Raw genomic sequence first — 16,875 nt, forward strand, 5'->3', positions numbered from 1 at the left:
TAAAAATGGCTGAGGCTGTAGCTCAGTGATAGAGCACTTGCCTAGTATGTGCGAAGCCCTGGGTTCTAACCCCAGTACCACACACACACACACACACACACACAGAAAGAAAAAAGAAAAAGAAAATAATTTTGGTCCCAGGTCCAGTCCAGGCCCACATAACACAGGCAGTAGCAGGTCTCTTTAGTCTCCTTTAAATCCAGAACTCTTACTTCCTTACTCTGTCTTTGTCTGATACGACATCAACATTTGTTAAGAGTGTAGGTCACTTGTAGAACATCTCTCACTTTGGATTTGTCTGATATGTTCTTACAATTAGATTGAGGTCATGTATTTGGACAGAATTCCACTATAACAATATTGTATCTTTCTCAATATATCCCATCAGGGGCACATGATGTCCCTCTCACGATGGGTTATATTCACTTTGATTTCTTAGTTATAGGGATTTCTGACTTATTTCTCTGTTATAAAAATACTATTTATCTCTTTGAAATGAGTAAATATTTTGTAGGAAGACACTCTGAGGTAAGAATACAGACTGTTCCTCATCACTCACTAGTTTTGGCATTTGTTGACGATTCTTAATTTTTACTACAATATTTATCAAATGATATCCAAACTCCACCACTACTTCTTTCTTCTTTTATTTTTAAAAATTTTTAGTTGTAGATGGACACAATACCTTTATTTATTTTTATGTGGTGCTAGGGATTGAACCCAGTGCCTCACATGTGCAAGGTAAGCGCTCTATCACTGAGCCCCAGCCCCAGGCCATCTTTGTTGGTGTTCTACTTGAAATAACAGATTTTACTTCTTCCCCATTCATTTGTATCAGTATGAATCATGAATTTTTATTTAATCTATGGAATATAATCTTCCTTTATCATTATTTCCAAGGATCAAATTATTCTTGAACTAATCACCAGTGTCTTTTCATACTAGCTTCTGTGTCTTTCTGACATGTTTTCCTCATTCTTTGAGAGTACTTCCTTACTTTCTGGAACAAGATGTTCTTACAAGATACCTCAATTTTCCTACACCTGCCACAGAACCACACATTTCTCCAAGGAGCATCTTTGGAGGCACGTTTTGAAAGTAAAGACTCTAACCTCTACTCTACATATTCAAAATCACAATCTCAAAAGATGTAGCTCCAAAATCATATTGTTTTATAAGTGCCCCACATGACCATGTTCTGAGAACCTGTGTTTGGAATAACTAGACCCAATGCTTACCCTTTGATCCAGTACCACATTTCTGACAACTGACTGCCCAGTACTTGAAGAGCAAGTGCTAGACAGACAACCATCAAACAAGACAGCCACATGCTAATTTTAGATTCTTTCAATTGCTAGAAAATTGTCTTCTGATATTGACCTGAAATCTTTCATGAAGCTTGTACCCACCAGTCCTAAGTCTGCCTTCTCAAAGTGGAGGACTGTCTAATTCTGCCCTGACAGTTCAGCCCTTCAGAAGCTCAAGAGTGCCAAATGCCCAGAGAAAGCTCCTTTTCCCTAAGTGGCATCATGGGATCCTGCACTCATTCTTGGTGTAACTCTTGCCATCCTGACCTCCTGGACAGTGTTCTGTGGGATGCAATTCCACGTGCTGATGAATCCCTGCAGATATGGTACCCAAACCCACCTGCACGTCTTGAGCCTTGCCAATCATTCCAGAGTCCAGTGGGCCCAGCTATCTCTGTTCTAGGGCTACTCTGCCCCTAATGCCTGGGGCCACCTCTAGGTTCTGGGCAGTAGTGTCAAAGAAGTGACTTTGGGGGCTGGGGATATAGCTCAGTTAGCAGAGTGCTTGCCTCGCATGCACAAGGCCCTGGGTTCAATCCCCAGCACACCACACACACACACACACAAATTGACTTTGGGCCACACTACATCCAAATGCTTGTTAGAGACTAATCATGTGATTCTTTGATAAGCTTGGGGTTCTTCAGCATGGCCCCAAACTAAATCTAGGGCTTCATATTATTCTTACTGAATAATACATATTAACTGTCAGCAAGCAAAAATCAAGTTGTAAATAGTATGAGTGTATGACACCATATATTTATTTCTGGGAGGAAAAATTTTCCTTAAAAAATAATGAGTATGGGGCTGGGGATATAGCACAGTTGGTATATAGTACTTCCTTAGCATGCACAAGGCCCTGGGTTCAATCCCCAGCACCACCACCAATAATAATATAACAAATATGAATTACTAAATTGATTTTTATAATTTTAATTATAAAATTAAAAATTTAATAACCAAAGTTGAAAACATGTCTTTGCTACCTGGGCCCTTCTCCCTAGCCTGTCACCATTCTTTGATATCTCCATTCTGTCATGCATCAAACATGCTGGTTATCCCTTTTTGTCCGTGTCATCTGTTGCCAGAGTGCAGGTAAACAGGACAGAGTCTGACATAAGCTCTCTGGTATGTCACTATTGTGAAGGCTCTGTTGACAGTGAACCATTTATAAATAAACATTCATTAGATCTGATTGTTCAAGTTGCTCATCATCCTCTTTCTCTACCTGTTCTATTAGATTATCCTGGGATTCTGCTGGATGCTTTCCTGAAATGCAGACTTCCTCTGTGTCTCTATTATCGGTCTAATTTTCCAGTCTGACAAATTTTCCTTAAAAATGATATCAGATATGGGAGGGAACATGGGGCAGTCTTGTGGGGTACTAAAAATGTTTCTTGACCTGGGTGGTAGTTAGATGGAAGTATGCACTTTCAGTAATTCATCAGGTGGTGTGTGTTAAGGTCAATACACTCTTCTGTATACAGGGAGGGAAGGAGGACACAGGGAAAAAGGATGGAGGGACTTAAGCATTAGTCTGCAAGATCTGTTTTTACAGAACCCATGCTAACTCCAAGTGATCACCTCTTTTCTTTAGAAATACTCATAAATCTTTAAAATCTTTTAAAACTAGCTTTGCTATTTCAAAAACCAAAACAGCTCCTCAGCCTGTTTCCTTGCCTCTTCTCAACACCCATGTCATATTCACATACACACGGTCTAATGATGACACATGGAAGTTTTCACTTGGCATTTGATTTTTCAGACCCTGATTTGGAGAAGCCAGTGGCTCATTTACTTCTTTCTCACATTATTGGTCTCAAGTTCCTCTTAACCATGTTTGTTTTACTCTTTCTAACAGGAAGTCCATTCTCCTTGAAAGAGAAGACGACAGGCAAAAGAGAATAAGGAGAAGGCAGAGATGCCCTGACCTGCTACCCTGCATCATCTGACTGAAGCAGGTGGCCTAATGCCTTCCACGCCGCCCTTCTTTGAACATTAGGTGCACAAGTCCTTTTGCTGTTTTTAGCATCTCCCAGGTCTCCCCATCTGGTATGTTCAACTGTGTTCTCAGAGGTTTGTACCTTTCCTCTCTATTTGTTCTTAATTACAGGACCCCTTTCCTCTCTTAAACCAAATCTCAGCTGTGTTTTGTTTGCTTGTAGCCTGTGGGTCTGTTTAAATGTTGCTTTTCTTGGTCCTACAGTAATCACTCATAACTCTATCAAGCACATTTGATTTTTCAGACTTTGAGTTGTCCTTTCTTTCAAACTTTCTGCTCATATATCATGTCTACTTCTTCTGGGAACTTTTTTAAAATCTGCTTCCCCAAAACTCAGAGTCAGACACTTTTGCATTCAGGTTCTCCAAACATGGACACTTTCTGCTAGTGTTTCCCAGACTTTCACTTTACCAAACAAATCCTTCTTAGTGCTCAAATATGATTTCAGTGAGGCTCTTTGCCTATTGCTTCCTTAACCTTCTGAGATATGAAACTGTCAGAAAAGTGAGTTAAAAATTCAAGCAAGTCAAGAATTTATTAGGACCTTGTTTTTTGCAGAAGCAGATTTTCAACTACTCAGGAGCTGGCATGGTGGTGCACACCTGTTACCGAGTCACTTGGGAAGCTAAGGCAGGAGAATGCCAAGTTTGAGGCTAGCCTCAGAAACTTAACAAGACTCTGTCTCAAGATGTCGCTCAGTGGTAAAGCATGCCTGGGTTCTATCCCCAGTACAAAAAAAGAACAGAAAGAAAGAAGAAAAAGGAAAAAGAAAGGGGAAAAAATGATTTCTTCTAACTGCTCATATACCCACAGTGCCACATCAGTTTGCTTCTGTACCAGATTTACAACCTCAGTGCAGAAAATCTCTTCCCTCTTCTGTAATAAGGGTAAGAAAGTGAAAATTATTCCAGTTGAGGGTTGATTAATTGGTGGGGTTTGTTTTGCTTTGTTTGCTCTTTGTTTTTGGCTGTGCTAGGAACTGAACCCAAGTCCTCAGACATACTAGGCAAGCATTCTGCCACTGTGCTACATCCCCAGCCCCTGGTTGGTCTTTTGATATGCTAAAAACCAATGATCTGGACCTCCCCCCCACAACAAAATAACTCAAACTCAGTGAGTGAACTAAGGAACAGACACTCTCTGAAATGAGAGAGACCTGGATTCAAGTCTTAGCTCCAGTGTTTAAATCTATATGAGATAAATTACTAAACTTCTCTAGACTTCAGTTTATTCATTTGTAAAAATGGTGATTAAAAATTACATTTATCTTATCGACTTTTTTTTTTTTTTTTTTTTTTTTTGCGGTACTGGGGATTGAACCCAGGGCCTTGTGCTTGCAAGGCAAGCACTCTACCGACTGAGCTATCTCCCCAGCCCCTTCTTATCGACTTTTGTGGGGGAATTAAAGGTGATAATAAAGCTATATAAAGTTCCTGCCAAATACCTGCCAAAAATTAGGATGATAGTTGTTTTATAATATACTATTTAACAAAACTTATTATTTTTACTTTTCTGCTAAGAGACAGAATGCCTGTGTTTTCAGGCTTCCCAGAAGTGAGAGGGGCTTCCTGGAGTTGGGGACAAAGAAAAATGTATCAGCTCCTACAGAGAGACCCTGGATTCTCATTCTCAGCTCCTCTAGCTGGATAGACAAAGGTAGTACAGAAAGAATTCATGGGGGAGAAATGTAATTAACAAGTTAGAGGGAGAGACTGGGAGGAAGGATCAAAGAAGCTAATTAGAACGGGCTAAAGGGAGACCACAGGGTAGGGAACATGGATGAGAAAGGGCTAAAGAGAATTATCTGTGGTCTATAATTATTCAAAGAATGACTCTGTATAATTGTCTCAGGCAGTCTGAGGGAGCAAGGTAGGAGTAACAAGGTTAAGCAGACAGAAATTTAGGCTAAAGCATATGGGAGATTTTTCACACTAAGATCCATCGAGTTTATTAGAGAGCAGAGAGAATGTGATTTCAGGTCACCTACCAATTGGAGGTATGTTTATCCCCACAGGTGCTGGCAGCTACAGGGAAGCAGAGTAGACCAGATCCTGCAGGGCAATAGGAGCTTCAGGGAGACCAGTGGCCAATCCTGGATCCAAGCAGTACACCCTGTCAGCAGGTCCTGTGTGGCTCAGGAGGAACTTCACTACTCACCCAGACTTGAGTCAACCATTCTGAAATGTGTTCTAGGAACCTAGCGCTTCCCCTCCCACCTCTTCATCCCCCTGCCTCCTGGTACTCCAACAAATTTGATAAATGTGATAGATCTCTCTGTGAAAAATCATCTCCTCAACTGAAGCCAATGGACTCAAGCAAGGCCTATTTTGCTTTTGCCACACAACTATAGAAATGTTTATGAATGAGCCATCTCTTAATAGCAAAAGAAAGGCAATGATCGTGGGATGGTCTATAGCTGAAAATGACAACACTGAAATCCTTCGTTTACAGGATTTGGAAGTCGTATAGACTACAAATTTCTCTGCTGTGCAACATACATAACAAGTCCCCAAAATATCCTTTGTTTGCTGAGGTTTTGCTCAGATATTTAAGGTTTCTGACAGTTTAAATATGGTGAACAATATGGTGAACTATCTAAATATTTTGCATCATTGGTATTTGGAAAGATCTTTATGAACAATTAGTACCAGTCTAAGAGGCAAGTGTAGCATCCAGACTTCCCATTTTCCATGGGGGTGGATCAACATGGCTTCCTCAGCCAGTTCCATGTCACATGGACTGTCTCACAGCTCCCACTAGTATGGGTTTCCTGCTCCTGGTCACTTTTCTTATGTTGTCACACAGCAGGACACTGGATGGTGTGGATCTGCAGACTTCCAACTTTGGGTTCACCTGGTCTCACTCTAGGTTAAGAATGATACAGAGCAGTGTGTGTGTGAGTGAGAGAGAGAGAGAGAGAGAGAGAGAGAGAGAGAGAGAGAGAGAGGGAAATCCAGGGCCTCGTGCATGCTAGGCAAGTACTTTACCATTGAGCTACATCCCCAGTTCTAAAGCTTCCTTTGATGCAGGAACAAAGTGGGAGTCCTGTGACCCACTAGAATGGGGGCCTACAAAGAAAGTAAAGATTTCCCAGTCTGTGGACATCTTTAAGAACTGGGGAACAATCCTGGTTACTTTCAGCTTCCAGAGACAGAATGATGGATGGTTTCATTTGTGAATGTGCTATCCGTATACTCAGAAGAAGTTTTTTTTTTTTTTTTTCCTTTCTTCGGGGTGCTTGGGATTCGAATCCCAGCCCTTGCGCATGATCAGCAAGCACTCTACATGATGACCTATCTCGTCAACACCAAATGTGCTATTTGTTGGGGCTCTTCATCCAGTCAGTTGGTTAACGTGTAGTGAATGCACCCAGCATGTACAGGTTCCTCAGTTAAGCATCTTGGGGCCAGAGCAAAGAATGAAAATAGTGCTTTCCCCTACTACACCAAATGAACAGTCAACAGAGATGTGAAGAGAGAGAAATGAGTCACTCACTATGTGAGAAGGTCATCTGAACAAGGCTCAGCCAGGAAGGCATCAGAGAAGAATGACCTTGGCAAGATCCAAAGTCATTCAGATGAGAAAAGCTAAAATTCAGTATGTATTGCCCATTGAAGTCAAATAAAAAATCCACTTATTTCCCAAATAAAATGTTAAGAATCACCTTCCATAGACCATTTTAACTCTATTTCTGATAAATCATTAAAAAGCCTTCTACTGGAATCACTCTAATGCCAAAGAAAAAGTTACACTCATAAAATAGTTAATGTCAAAATGTAAATGGTTTGTTTAAGATTCAGCAATTGTTGCTGAATCAAACACAAAATCTCTATGGCTTGAATAGCAAGGGAGACAAAAGGCTTGACGATTTAGTGCTCGTTACAGACTGTCTGGCTGAATTTTAGATTGCAACTTAAAAGAAAAAAAAAAACATTAAACCAGTTCAAGTGTGAATTGACATATGCACAGCAGTTTCAGCTGCCTACAAATGGGGCAAGGACACAGCCTGAAAATGACTTGTACATGCAATGGCTGAGTATGGGCCTGGGCTCGGACCCCAGCTTGGATCCAGGTCCAGGGGCAGGGCCTGGAGTGAGCAGAACCGTGGACAAGAAGGCGCTAGAGTACAGGGCCCCACCAGGGGCTTAGAGGGTAACCCCAGTGAGCTTTTTCCTGCAAGAAGGCACCGGGTTGAGAATAGTCAAATGGTAGCTCATTCCTGCCTGAGGGGGAGGGAAATAGCAGTTTCTTGCTCTCCTCTCCTTTTCTAGCATTGCTTGTCAGATACTTACATGAGCCACAGTGGGACTCCTGCCTGCCAAATCTAACTGCAGGCCTGGTGACCCCCACTGACCTCTAGTCTGGTCTTTTCTGGTAGGTTTGTAGGGTGTTGAGCAAAAACCTTTGTCTAAATTCTTGTGTCCACTGGGTTATAAAAGTGTTTAAAATTTTACCATCTGTGATTTCTTTGAGTCTTAAAGACAATTCTGTATTTCAAAGTCCCCAATTAAAATGCCACTGCCCCTGGGTTTGGAGGACCAGTCATGTGTAAGTAAGGTGACCACATAATTTATTGTCCAAACTGGGACAATAAAAGTAAAAGGGCACAAGGACAAGAGGTATAAACAGAACACATGGTCACTCTCTGTAAAAGGTTTTATGTTAGATTCTATAGAAGATACAAAGGTGAATAAAGTACTTTCATGATCCTGGAACCTGAACCTAAAGCCAAAGGGCATGACTTTGGGTTAATTAACCTGCTGTTGCCTGAGCTTCCTCATCAGTAAAGTGAGAATTACTTGATAGGGTCATTGTAAGGAGTAAATGAGTTTACACATGACACATACTTTTCATAAGTTCAAAATTATTATTGGCATTATCAGGACTGGATGCCTACTTAAAACCCCAGCTACTTCTGTTAATGTTCTGAGTCAGAAGGTAAAGGAAAGGCAGGAAGAGAAAAATGCACAATGGGAAGACTTATCACCTCCAGACTAACCCTCTAAGGGTTGTTCCAGGGCTGAGCAGTGGAAGGGCCTCAGCTGCAGCTACTCCTGAAGAGTGGACCTGACAACCAGGCTACCTTGTTCTTAGTGCCTCTCCTGCTGGTATTAAACTTCACACACACTGACCCAGTCCATCCACTGCTGCTCCATCCTCAGTTCCCAGAGGCAAATGCCATCCACCTGGCTTCTCTGAGTCATTCATAGACAGGAGTGACTTTCCAGTCAGTAAGCCCTGTCCTAAAGGTCTCAGATAACACTGTCTGGTAGGCAATAGTACATCCTCCCTACCCTCCTGGGTCTATGATGACAGAAACACAAAAATAAGGGCAGCCCCTTCCAGTCATGAGGAAGGGGGTTTCCTGGAGTACCTCTAGTCAATGACTATCAAGTGCTTCTCAAATTTTAGCTCATGCAATCCCATATCAGCTCAAGGCAGATACGACACCCCTTTCACTAATTTCACAAACTGAGTCCCAGAAAGTGAAGCAATTCTCCCCGAGGTCATATAGCTAATAAGGGGCAGAGTCATGAAAGCTCTGGAATGGGAGCTAAGAGACTTGGATTCCATTGGACATACACCACAAACTACTAGCTGAAAAGCCAGGAAGAAGTCCTTCACTGATCTGTACTCCTATTATTTGTCAAGAAGTCAGGCTGCTTCACCAAAAGAGCCACTCCAAGTACCAAACAAGACAGACAAGTGAAATCACTGCAAAAGAGTTAAACATTACAATGTTGCTGCCAACATCCTCCATCATTCAGTTTTGGAGCTGGACTCAGAATGGAGGAGGGACTGGTTCCCTGGACTGTGCCCTCCCCAAACTCTGGATATACTGGCTCAAAGCAATGGAAGAACAGTTCTATAGCAGTGGTTTTCAAAGTCTACTCTTGGACCAGCAGCATCAGCAGTATCTGCAAACTAGGCAGAAATGTAAATTCTCAGGCCCCAACCCACTTTATTGGATCAAAAACTACTTGGCTATCTGCATTTTAACAAGCCTTCCAGGTGCCTCTGATGTATGCTTAGGTCTGAGGCCCACCAGGCGAGAGAATATCCCTGGACAGATAACAAGCTGGGCTCTCTCATGCTCTGGCCAGGAAAGGTGCTTCAAGGGCCTAAGACCTGCTTCAAGGCCATGAGGGCCACTGCCAAGAAGATGAAAAGCTCCCAGTAAAATCCAGACCTACATGGCCACACTGATCAAAATACAATAAAGAAGAAAGTAAGAAATCTGACAAAAGGAAAACGCAGCTTCGATGGGGGACAAAATACAACAATCTTCTGTGGGAGATGAGAAGCATAAAAGGGATGTTAGATGTTCAAAGAACCAAATGGCAAAATGACAAAAAAATATAAGAATAAAGACAGAGTGTGGACATCAATGCCACACAGCCCTCAGCCTAATGATGGCAGTAGCATGGAACAGCAGCACCCTCCAGACTACAGCCCTTCTCCCCCACTCTCAACATGACAGCCTATATAAATAGAGTCTTGAGGGAAAAATATCAGCAATTAGTCACTGAATCTTGCTTGCTGGAATGAAGGAAAACTTGCAGAAAGTCACCAGAGCCTCTGGTGGGAAAACCTCAGCTAAGGAGGCCATACAGACAGGGTGAGAGCATAGTCATAAAGGGTGAAGGCCTGTGGGCTGTTCCTGCAGCGTTTGATGCCTGCCAAGTCTTAACCTGGAAGGGAAAAAGGAGGGCCTGGCTACCGGGCTATAATGAGCTCCAACCTGGGCCCACATGCAGGTCAGAAAGCCTTTAATGTGGGCTTGGGCCAGACAAGGCCAGGGCCAGGTGGAAGGAAGAGCTGGCCCAGTGAAATAGACACTTCTGGGGACAGTGGGCACCTTGGGGGTTAAGTGGCACAACAGAAAGCTTCTGAACAAAAGTGCCTCTATCACAGAAAGCCTATTTGCCACACTCAGGTCCTACCCAGGCCCCTGAGGGTACATGCTTTGGAAGTGGTAACAGTAGCAGCCTCTGTGGTTCTAATCAGGAAATTTACTGAAAATGACCATCAGGACCTTCCCCCAATGACTTTTTCATCTTGAAAGTGCTGTGCTCTCTACCACCTCTGACTGGAATGCCCCACCCCCATCCCTGTCTCCATCTTTAGCTGGCTGATTCTTACTCCTCCAATCTCACCCCCAAACACTATCTTCTCAGACATATTCACAGATCACCTTACCCTCACAGGGTTCCTGTTATGCTTTCCTAGGGCTCTTGTTCTCCTTCAGTACTCATCAGACTGATCAAAGTTTGCTACCCCGCTAAGCCAGGAACTTCCTGGAGGATGTAGACGGTGCCTTAGCCCTTGTTCATCTACAACCTCACTTGAGATGGTCTAGTCCAATGGCTGGCATGCAATTAAGAGGAGATGACTGAATAGATGAGCTCAGTGCTGTGCCCCTTCCCTGCTAGGACACTGAGACCTATAATTAGATATGGAGGTTGGTAGGTGACCTCTTGCCCTTCTTACGTACCTTACCCATTCTAAGAGTTCACAGAGGAGAGACTCCAGACAATGTCCTGAATTCTACCTTCTCCTTTCCTTCCCTCTCACTGTGATTCTCTTAACCAACACCCTCATGCGTCACCTCTGCCACAAATCCCCTGCCTGCTCAAAGAAAGGGATAGAGCAGAGGTGTTCAATGACCCAAGGCACCTTCCCAGGAATATCTACATTTGCCCACAAAGAAAAGTAATACATAAAACCAAGAAATTCATCCCTAATGATATTAATATGATTTGGGGCAGCAGGAGGAGGAAAAAACATTGCCCAAGTGACTTCCATATGGCTCCTGAAATCACCTCAAATAATGCCTGCCTCAGGGCTGGGGAGATAGCTCAGTTGGTAGAGTGCTTGCCTTGCAAGCACAAGGCCCTGAGTTCGATCCCCAGTACCAAACAAAACAAAACAAAAAAAAATGCCTGCCTATACTATGTATAAAACCATCCCCGACTCACTCCTAAGGATAGGCAGCACTTGCCGGTCTTGGCAGGATATCCCATAGACATGTCCAGTGTCACCTGCTTTTTCAGGCTGACCTCACCGGCCTACCCTCTTTGACAACACAGCTCTGGCTGAGGAACAGAACCCTTCTGCTTTCTTTGCTGGCACTTTATGTGTTTTCCAGACCTCTGTCAGGTCAGCATGGCCTTAGAGATGACCCCTCTCCTTCTACAATGCTCCAAGCTCCACCAACCATTGCTCTAAAAGTCACTCAGAGTCAGCTCTTCTGGGAGCCTGATAGACTGGCTGGTGCTGGAGAGCCACTGAGGAGGTGGCACAGAGCCACAGAGAGGAGTAAGAACACTGGAAGAGGGCAAGGTCAAGTTGACAAATATCATACAATGAGAAAGAATTGCATGAACTGCAGTGGCATAATGTAGCATAACAGATGGATAATTAGATTTATTCTAAGAGCTGTAAAAGTAAGTAATTAAATAAAAATATGGAACAATGAATCTGCCACAGACAGACACCTAACAGCCTCACGAGGACCCTGCAGCTGGCACAAGCAGCCTGGGAGAGAAGCAGCGGGCAAGAAGCTCTAAAGTTGCCCTGATGTTTTAGGCACAATAAATTTAGAACCAGCTCAAGATGGGCACAGGGGACAGCCTGGTCGCAGACAGAAATAATCAGACTCATGGCTGCAAACCATGTTGTGCCATGGACAGTTTCCTGTCTACATCTGGAAGATGGCAGCCTGAGGTAGGCCAATAAACTCCCTACCACCATGGTTGGCAAGGCCCCTGGAAAGCAAGACTGACAGATTGTATGTATCTTTGCAGAAGCAGAGGCAGAGAGGAAGAGAGACAAAAAATGAATGCACAGATGACAGGATTCACTGTCACCACAGAAGCAGGCTGAGAGATCCAGATCAGGCCTCCACTCTTCTCCCAGAGGAGCACATGATAAGGATGCAGTCACCATGTAAGAAACATGAAGCAAACACCTAATGTATGCAAAGCACTGTTAGGCATCAAGGAAGAGGCTTCCCCAGACATGAAATTAGTTACCTGGAAGCAAACAGATCCTCTGGAAGCTGTTTTGTATTCGTCAGGACTCTGTTTTTAAGTGACCAAACCAAATTCAAACTCATCTAAGGAAAACTGGAGTTTGCTGGGTTCCATTATGAAGAAGGAGGACAAAGTTTAAAGCACAGCTGGTTCAAACAATGTGCCAGGGTCCTCCCAGGCTGCAGCTCTAGGTTTGGCTTCCCTCTCTGGACATGGCTGCTTTCTCTGGGCAGGGATGAGTCTGATGGCCACTGGCAGATGCTAAACATACCAATCCCAGCACAAAGAGAGCTTCTCCTTCCCAAATGGGATAGAATTCCAGGAAAAGACTTTGGCTGTGCTGTGTCACATGGCCATCCCTGGAACAATCATTGTACAGATAGGGCTAGTCTAGGTCAAATGACCAACCCTAACTGGGAAGGGAGCAGGTGGGGCACAAAGATCAACGGCTTCACCAGAACACATGGTACAGGTGAAGAGATTCCCAAAGGAAAGAAAGTGTGTGTGTATGTGTGTGTTTTCCCAAAGAGGGGCATAAAAGAATATGTTGAGAGACCGAAAACAACATAAACTAAGAGCCTTCAGAGTCCATCACACTAAGTTTGTTTTGTTTTTGTTTGGTTAGTTTTTGTTGTTTTGTTTTGTTTTTTTTGGTATGGGGGATAGAACCCCAGGGGCACTTAACCACTATGCCACATATCTAGCCCTTATTTGTATTTTATTTAGAGACAGGGTCTCACTGCGTTGCTTAGGACCTCACTAAGTTGCTGGGGCTAGCTCTGAACTCATGCACAATCCTCCTACCTCAGTCTCTCGAGCCACTGGGATTACAGCCAGTGTAGCTGGCTCCACCACACTGATTTCAACCACCTGAGGCCAAAGTAGTAGATAACAATTGGCTGTTTGGGTCTGGATTGGGAGGCAAGTCAGGTCTCTAACAATTTGGCTGGGGTTCTTGTTGCAAAGATCTAGTCTGAACTTACCAACTGGAAATAATCCTAAAGCTCTGTTGTTTGTTCCTTTAATAGTAGCTCATCTCCACACGTGGCAGCCGCCATTTTGAGACAACAGCCAGGACCTGTAGTATCCCTGGCCGGACTGACTGAGCCCTGTATCCAGGACCCCACAGCCCAACTGACCACTCCATGCCTCCGGGGCACTCAGACTGACTCATGCGCACCGCGACCAGGACCCCCAGACTGACTGCGCCCCACAACTAGGACACTCAGACCGTCAGACTGCACCCCACCTCCAGGATCCTGCAACCAGACCGACAACAACCCACCTCCAGGACCCCTGCCCGACCAACCGCACCCCGCCTCCAGGACCTCTAGCTGGCCGCACCCACACCCCGAGCTACAGCTCAGCATTTGATAACACATTTGGAAGCCAGAGCGGCCATCCTGGATAATCCTGGAAGCTGTGTCTCCCATCTTTAGGTGGGGCAAATCCCATCCTGAGATTCCAGCAGGACTGGAAGTTCACTGTCAGGTACCACTCATATATCAGGCTACTGAAGACTGGGAGGTTTGAAGACTATATGACGGTTATAGAGTAGATTTTTTTTTCTCCTTCTTGAAAAATCTTAAGTTTTTATTTCTTTACTTTTCTCACTCTCTTTTCCTTCTGTTTACCTGTTCCCTCAGAGTCTCTTTTTCCCTTTTCCATGCTAACAACTGACTTCTTTTGATTACACTATCACTCTTTCTATGATCTAGAACTTCTATATATTCTTTTCTTATCCCATTAACAGCTACATCTTACACCCCTCCGCATTCTCTATGTCCTCCATTAGACACCGTAGACTTCATTGCAAATCTATTTGTTATATTGAAGATAATAACTGAACTCATTCTGTTTATTATGACAATATCGTTAATGTCCTCATAGGGGCTATTTGGTTTCGGGATGCATACTGTCTGAACTGGGCACTGCTAATATTGATCTCCCCCTTGAAGAAAAGTGACCTACAGGGTCACTATAAGCCTATAAGGGGGAAACTGCAGTACCTCAGATCTGCACTCCTAGAGGGGAAGATACAGGAACAACATGAAAAAACAAGGGAAGAAAATGATCCAAACAAAACAAGATTCTATATTAACAGAATCCAGTGACAGTATGATAGAAGAAATGTCAGAAAAGGACTTCAGATTATACATGATTAAAATGATTCCTGGGGTTTTTCAAGATGGCGGACTAGAGGGCGGCTGCATTTCATGTTGCTCCAGGATGCAGGATTCAAAAGAGGAGATAGTGAGAGACTTGGGACCAACTCAAAGCCGCTGGGTGAGTCTCTCTCGTTGGGGAGGCGTCCCGGATGGGGTGGTAGCCCCGGAACGCAGGGAACTTTGTGAAGTAGAGTTGCCCGACGAGACGCCCCTCCCCCCACTGGAGCGGTAAACCCGGACCACTGGGAACATCGTAGAGGAGGCGGCTCAGCACAGCGCTTGGACTCAGAGCAACCACTGGGGCTCTGGGTGGCTGCCTGAGGAGGAGCTGCGTGGTGAGCTGTTTGTACTCAGAACGATCGCTTCTGAACACCGGGGGGTTGCCCAGAGGAAGAGGAGAAGCGCGGCGGGTCGCTTGGTCTAGGAGTGACTGCATCAGAGCCACAGGCAGTTGCCAGAGGAGGAGGAGTGCGGTGGGTCACTTGGTCTCCGAGCGAGCGCTCCTGAACACTGGGGGGGGGGGGGTCTACCCCGAGGAGGAGGAGGAACAGGGTGGGTCACTTGGACTCGGAGTGACTGCCTAGGGCTACGGGCGGTTGGCGGGAGGAGGAGACGCGAAGTGAGTTGCTTGGACTCCTAGTGACTGTGTCTGAACACCGGGCGGCTGTCCGGAGGAAGAGGTGTGTGGCGGGTCTCTGGGTATCGGAGCTGTTGTACGGGGCTCCAGGTGGCGGCTCAGAGGAGGGGCCACATAGCCAGGTGATTAGGTGCAGAGCAGGGTCCCAGGACCGGCTTCTTGCTGGAAGAGCCGCACAGAGACACGCCTAGGGGCGGAGCGAAGTTTCCAGGACTGCGGGCACATTCTCTGGGAGAGGCAGCCTAAGGAGACTCGTCTGCGAAGGGTGAGGCTCCCAGGCCCAGGAGGTAGGTCCGGGCCCCTGGGAACGTTGCAGAGGAAGACAGCCCAGCCCAGGCGGTAGTTGTAGATTGAGGGGAATCTCTAGGAGGGGAACTGACCAGCGAGACCTCCCCACCGGGTGAGTCTTCCCTGCCAGGTGAGGTTTTCCCACAAGGACGGTAAAACCAGAGACACAGGCACAAACAGGCCTTGCCTCAGCCCGCAGCCTAGTTCCCCTTTGGATGACCATTGGTCAACAAGTGGAGGCACCTCTGCCCACTAGCAGGGAATATACCCCACCTGAGGGTCACCAACCCTAGAGAGGCAGCTTCCTTGTGGAGCACCGCATTATCAACTTCCTCCAAGACTTCAGGCTACTGAAGGATAAGGGGATATACTAGCAATCTTCAGGGACATTATAAGTCAATAGAGGAAATCTGCAATATCTTAAGGACCCACTGATTCCTGAACAATATGAGAAAACAAGGGAAGAAAATGCCCCAAACAAATCTAGATGTTACATCAATAAAATCCAACGACAGCATGGCAGAAGAAATGACAGAAAGGGAGCTCAGAATGTACATAATTAAAATGATTAGGGAAGCAAACGATGAGATGAAAGAGCAAATGCAGGCATTGAATGATGAGATGAAAGAGCAAATGCAGGCATTGAATGATAGCACCAATCGACAGTTAAAAGAGCAAATACAGGAAGCAAAAGATCATTTCAATAAAGAGTTAGAGATATTGAAAAAAAGCCAAACAGAAATCCTTGAAATGAAGGAAACAATAAACCAAATTAAGAACTCCATAGAAAGCATAACCAATAGGATAGAACACCTGGAAGACAGAACCTCAGATATTGAAGACAAAATATTTAACCTTGAAAACAAAGTTGAACAAACAGATAAGATGGTAAGAAATCATGAACAGAATCTCCAAGAACTATGGGATATCATGAAAAGGCCAAATTTGAGAATTATTGGGATTGAGGAAGGCTTAGAGAAACAAACCAAAGGAATGAACAATCTATTCAATGAAATAATATCAGAAAATTTCCCAAATCTGAAGAATGAAATGGAAAACCAAGTTCAAGAGGCTTTATAGGACTCCAAATACACAAAATTACAACAGACCCACACCAAGGCACATTATAATGAAAATACCTAACATACAAAATAAAGACAGAATTTTAAAGGCTGTGAGAGAAAAGAACCAAATTACATTCAGGGGGAAGCCAATATGGATATCAGCAGATTTTTCAATCCAGACCCTAAAAGCTAGAAGGGCCTGGAACAACATTTTTCAAGCTCTGAAAGAAAATGGATGACAACCAAGAATCTTATACCCAGCAAAACTTACCTTCAAATTTGACGATGAAATAAAATCATTCCATGATAAACAAAAGCTAAAAGAATTTACAAAAAGAAAGCCAGCATTACAGAACATTCTGAGCAAAATATTC

The 16,875-nt window shown here is 44.2% G+C and overlaps 1 protein-coding gene and 1 long non-coding RNA gene across 4 annotated transcripts in view; one reads left to right on the forward strand and one right to left on the reverse strand.

The window, feature by feature from the left end:
- Nucleotides 1-16,875, reverse strand: part of Sil1 (SIL1 nucleotide exchange factor) — a 247,861-nt gene that overhangs the window by 15,103 nt on the left and 215,883 nt on the right. The window lies entirely within an intron of this gene.
- On the forward strand, nt 3,203-7,728 carry LOC124987165 (uncharacterized). The gene is made up of 3 exons (XR_007109146.1): nt 3,203-3,359; nt 3,868-4,196; nt 5,324-7,728. It is a non-coding gene; the product is annotated as an uncharacterized LOC124987165 (long non-coding RNA).

This window comes from Sciurus carolinensis, chromosome 6 (assembly GCF_902686445.1).
Source record: "Sciurus carolinensis chromosome 6, mSciCar1.2, whole genome shotgun sequence".
In the NCBI taxonomy this organism is placed as follows: Eukaryota; Metazoa; Chordata; class Mammalia; order Rodentia; family Sciuridae; genus Sciurus; species Sciurus carolinensis.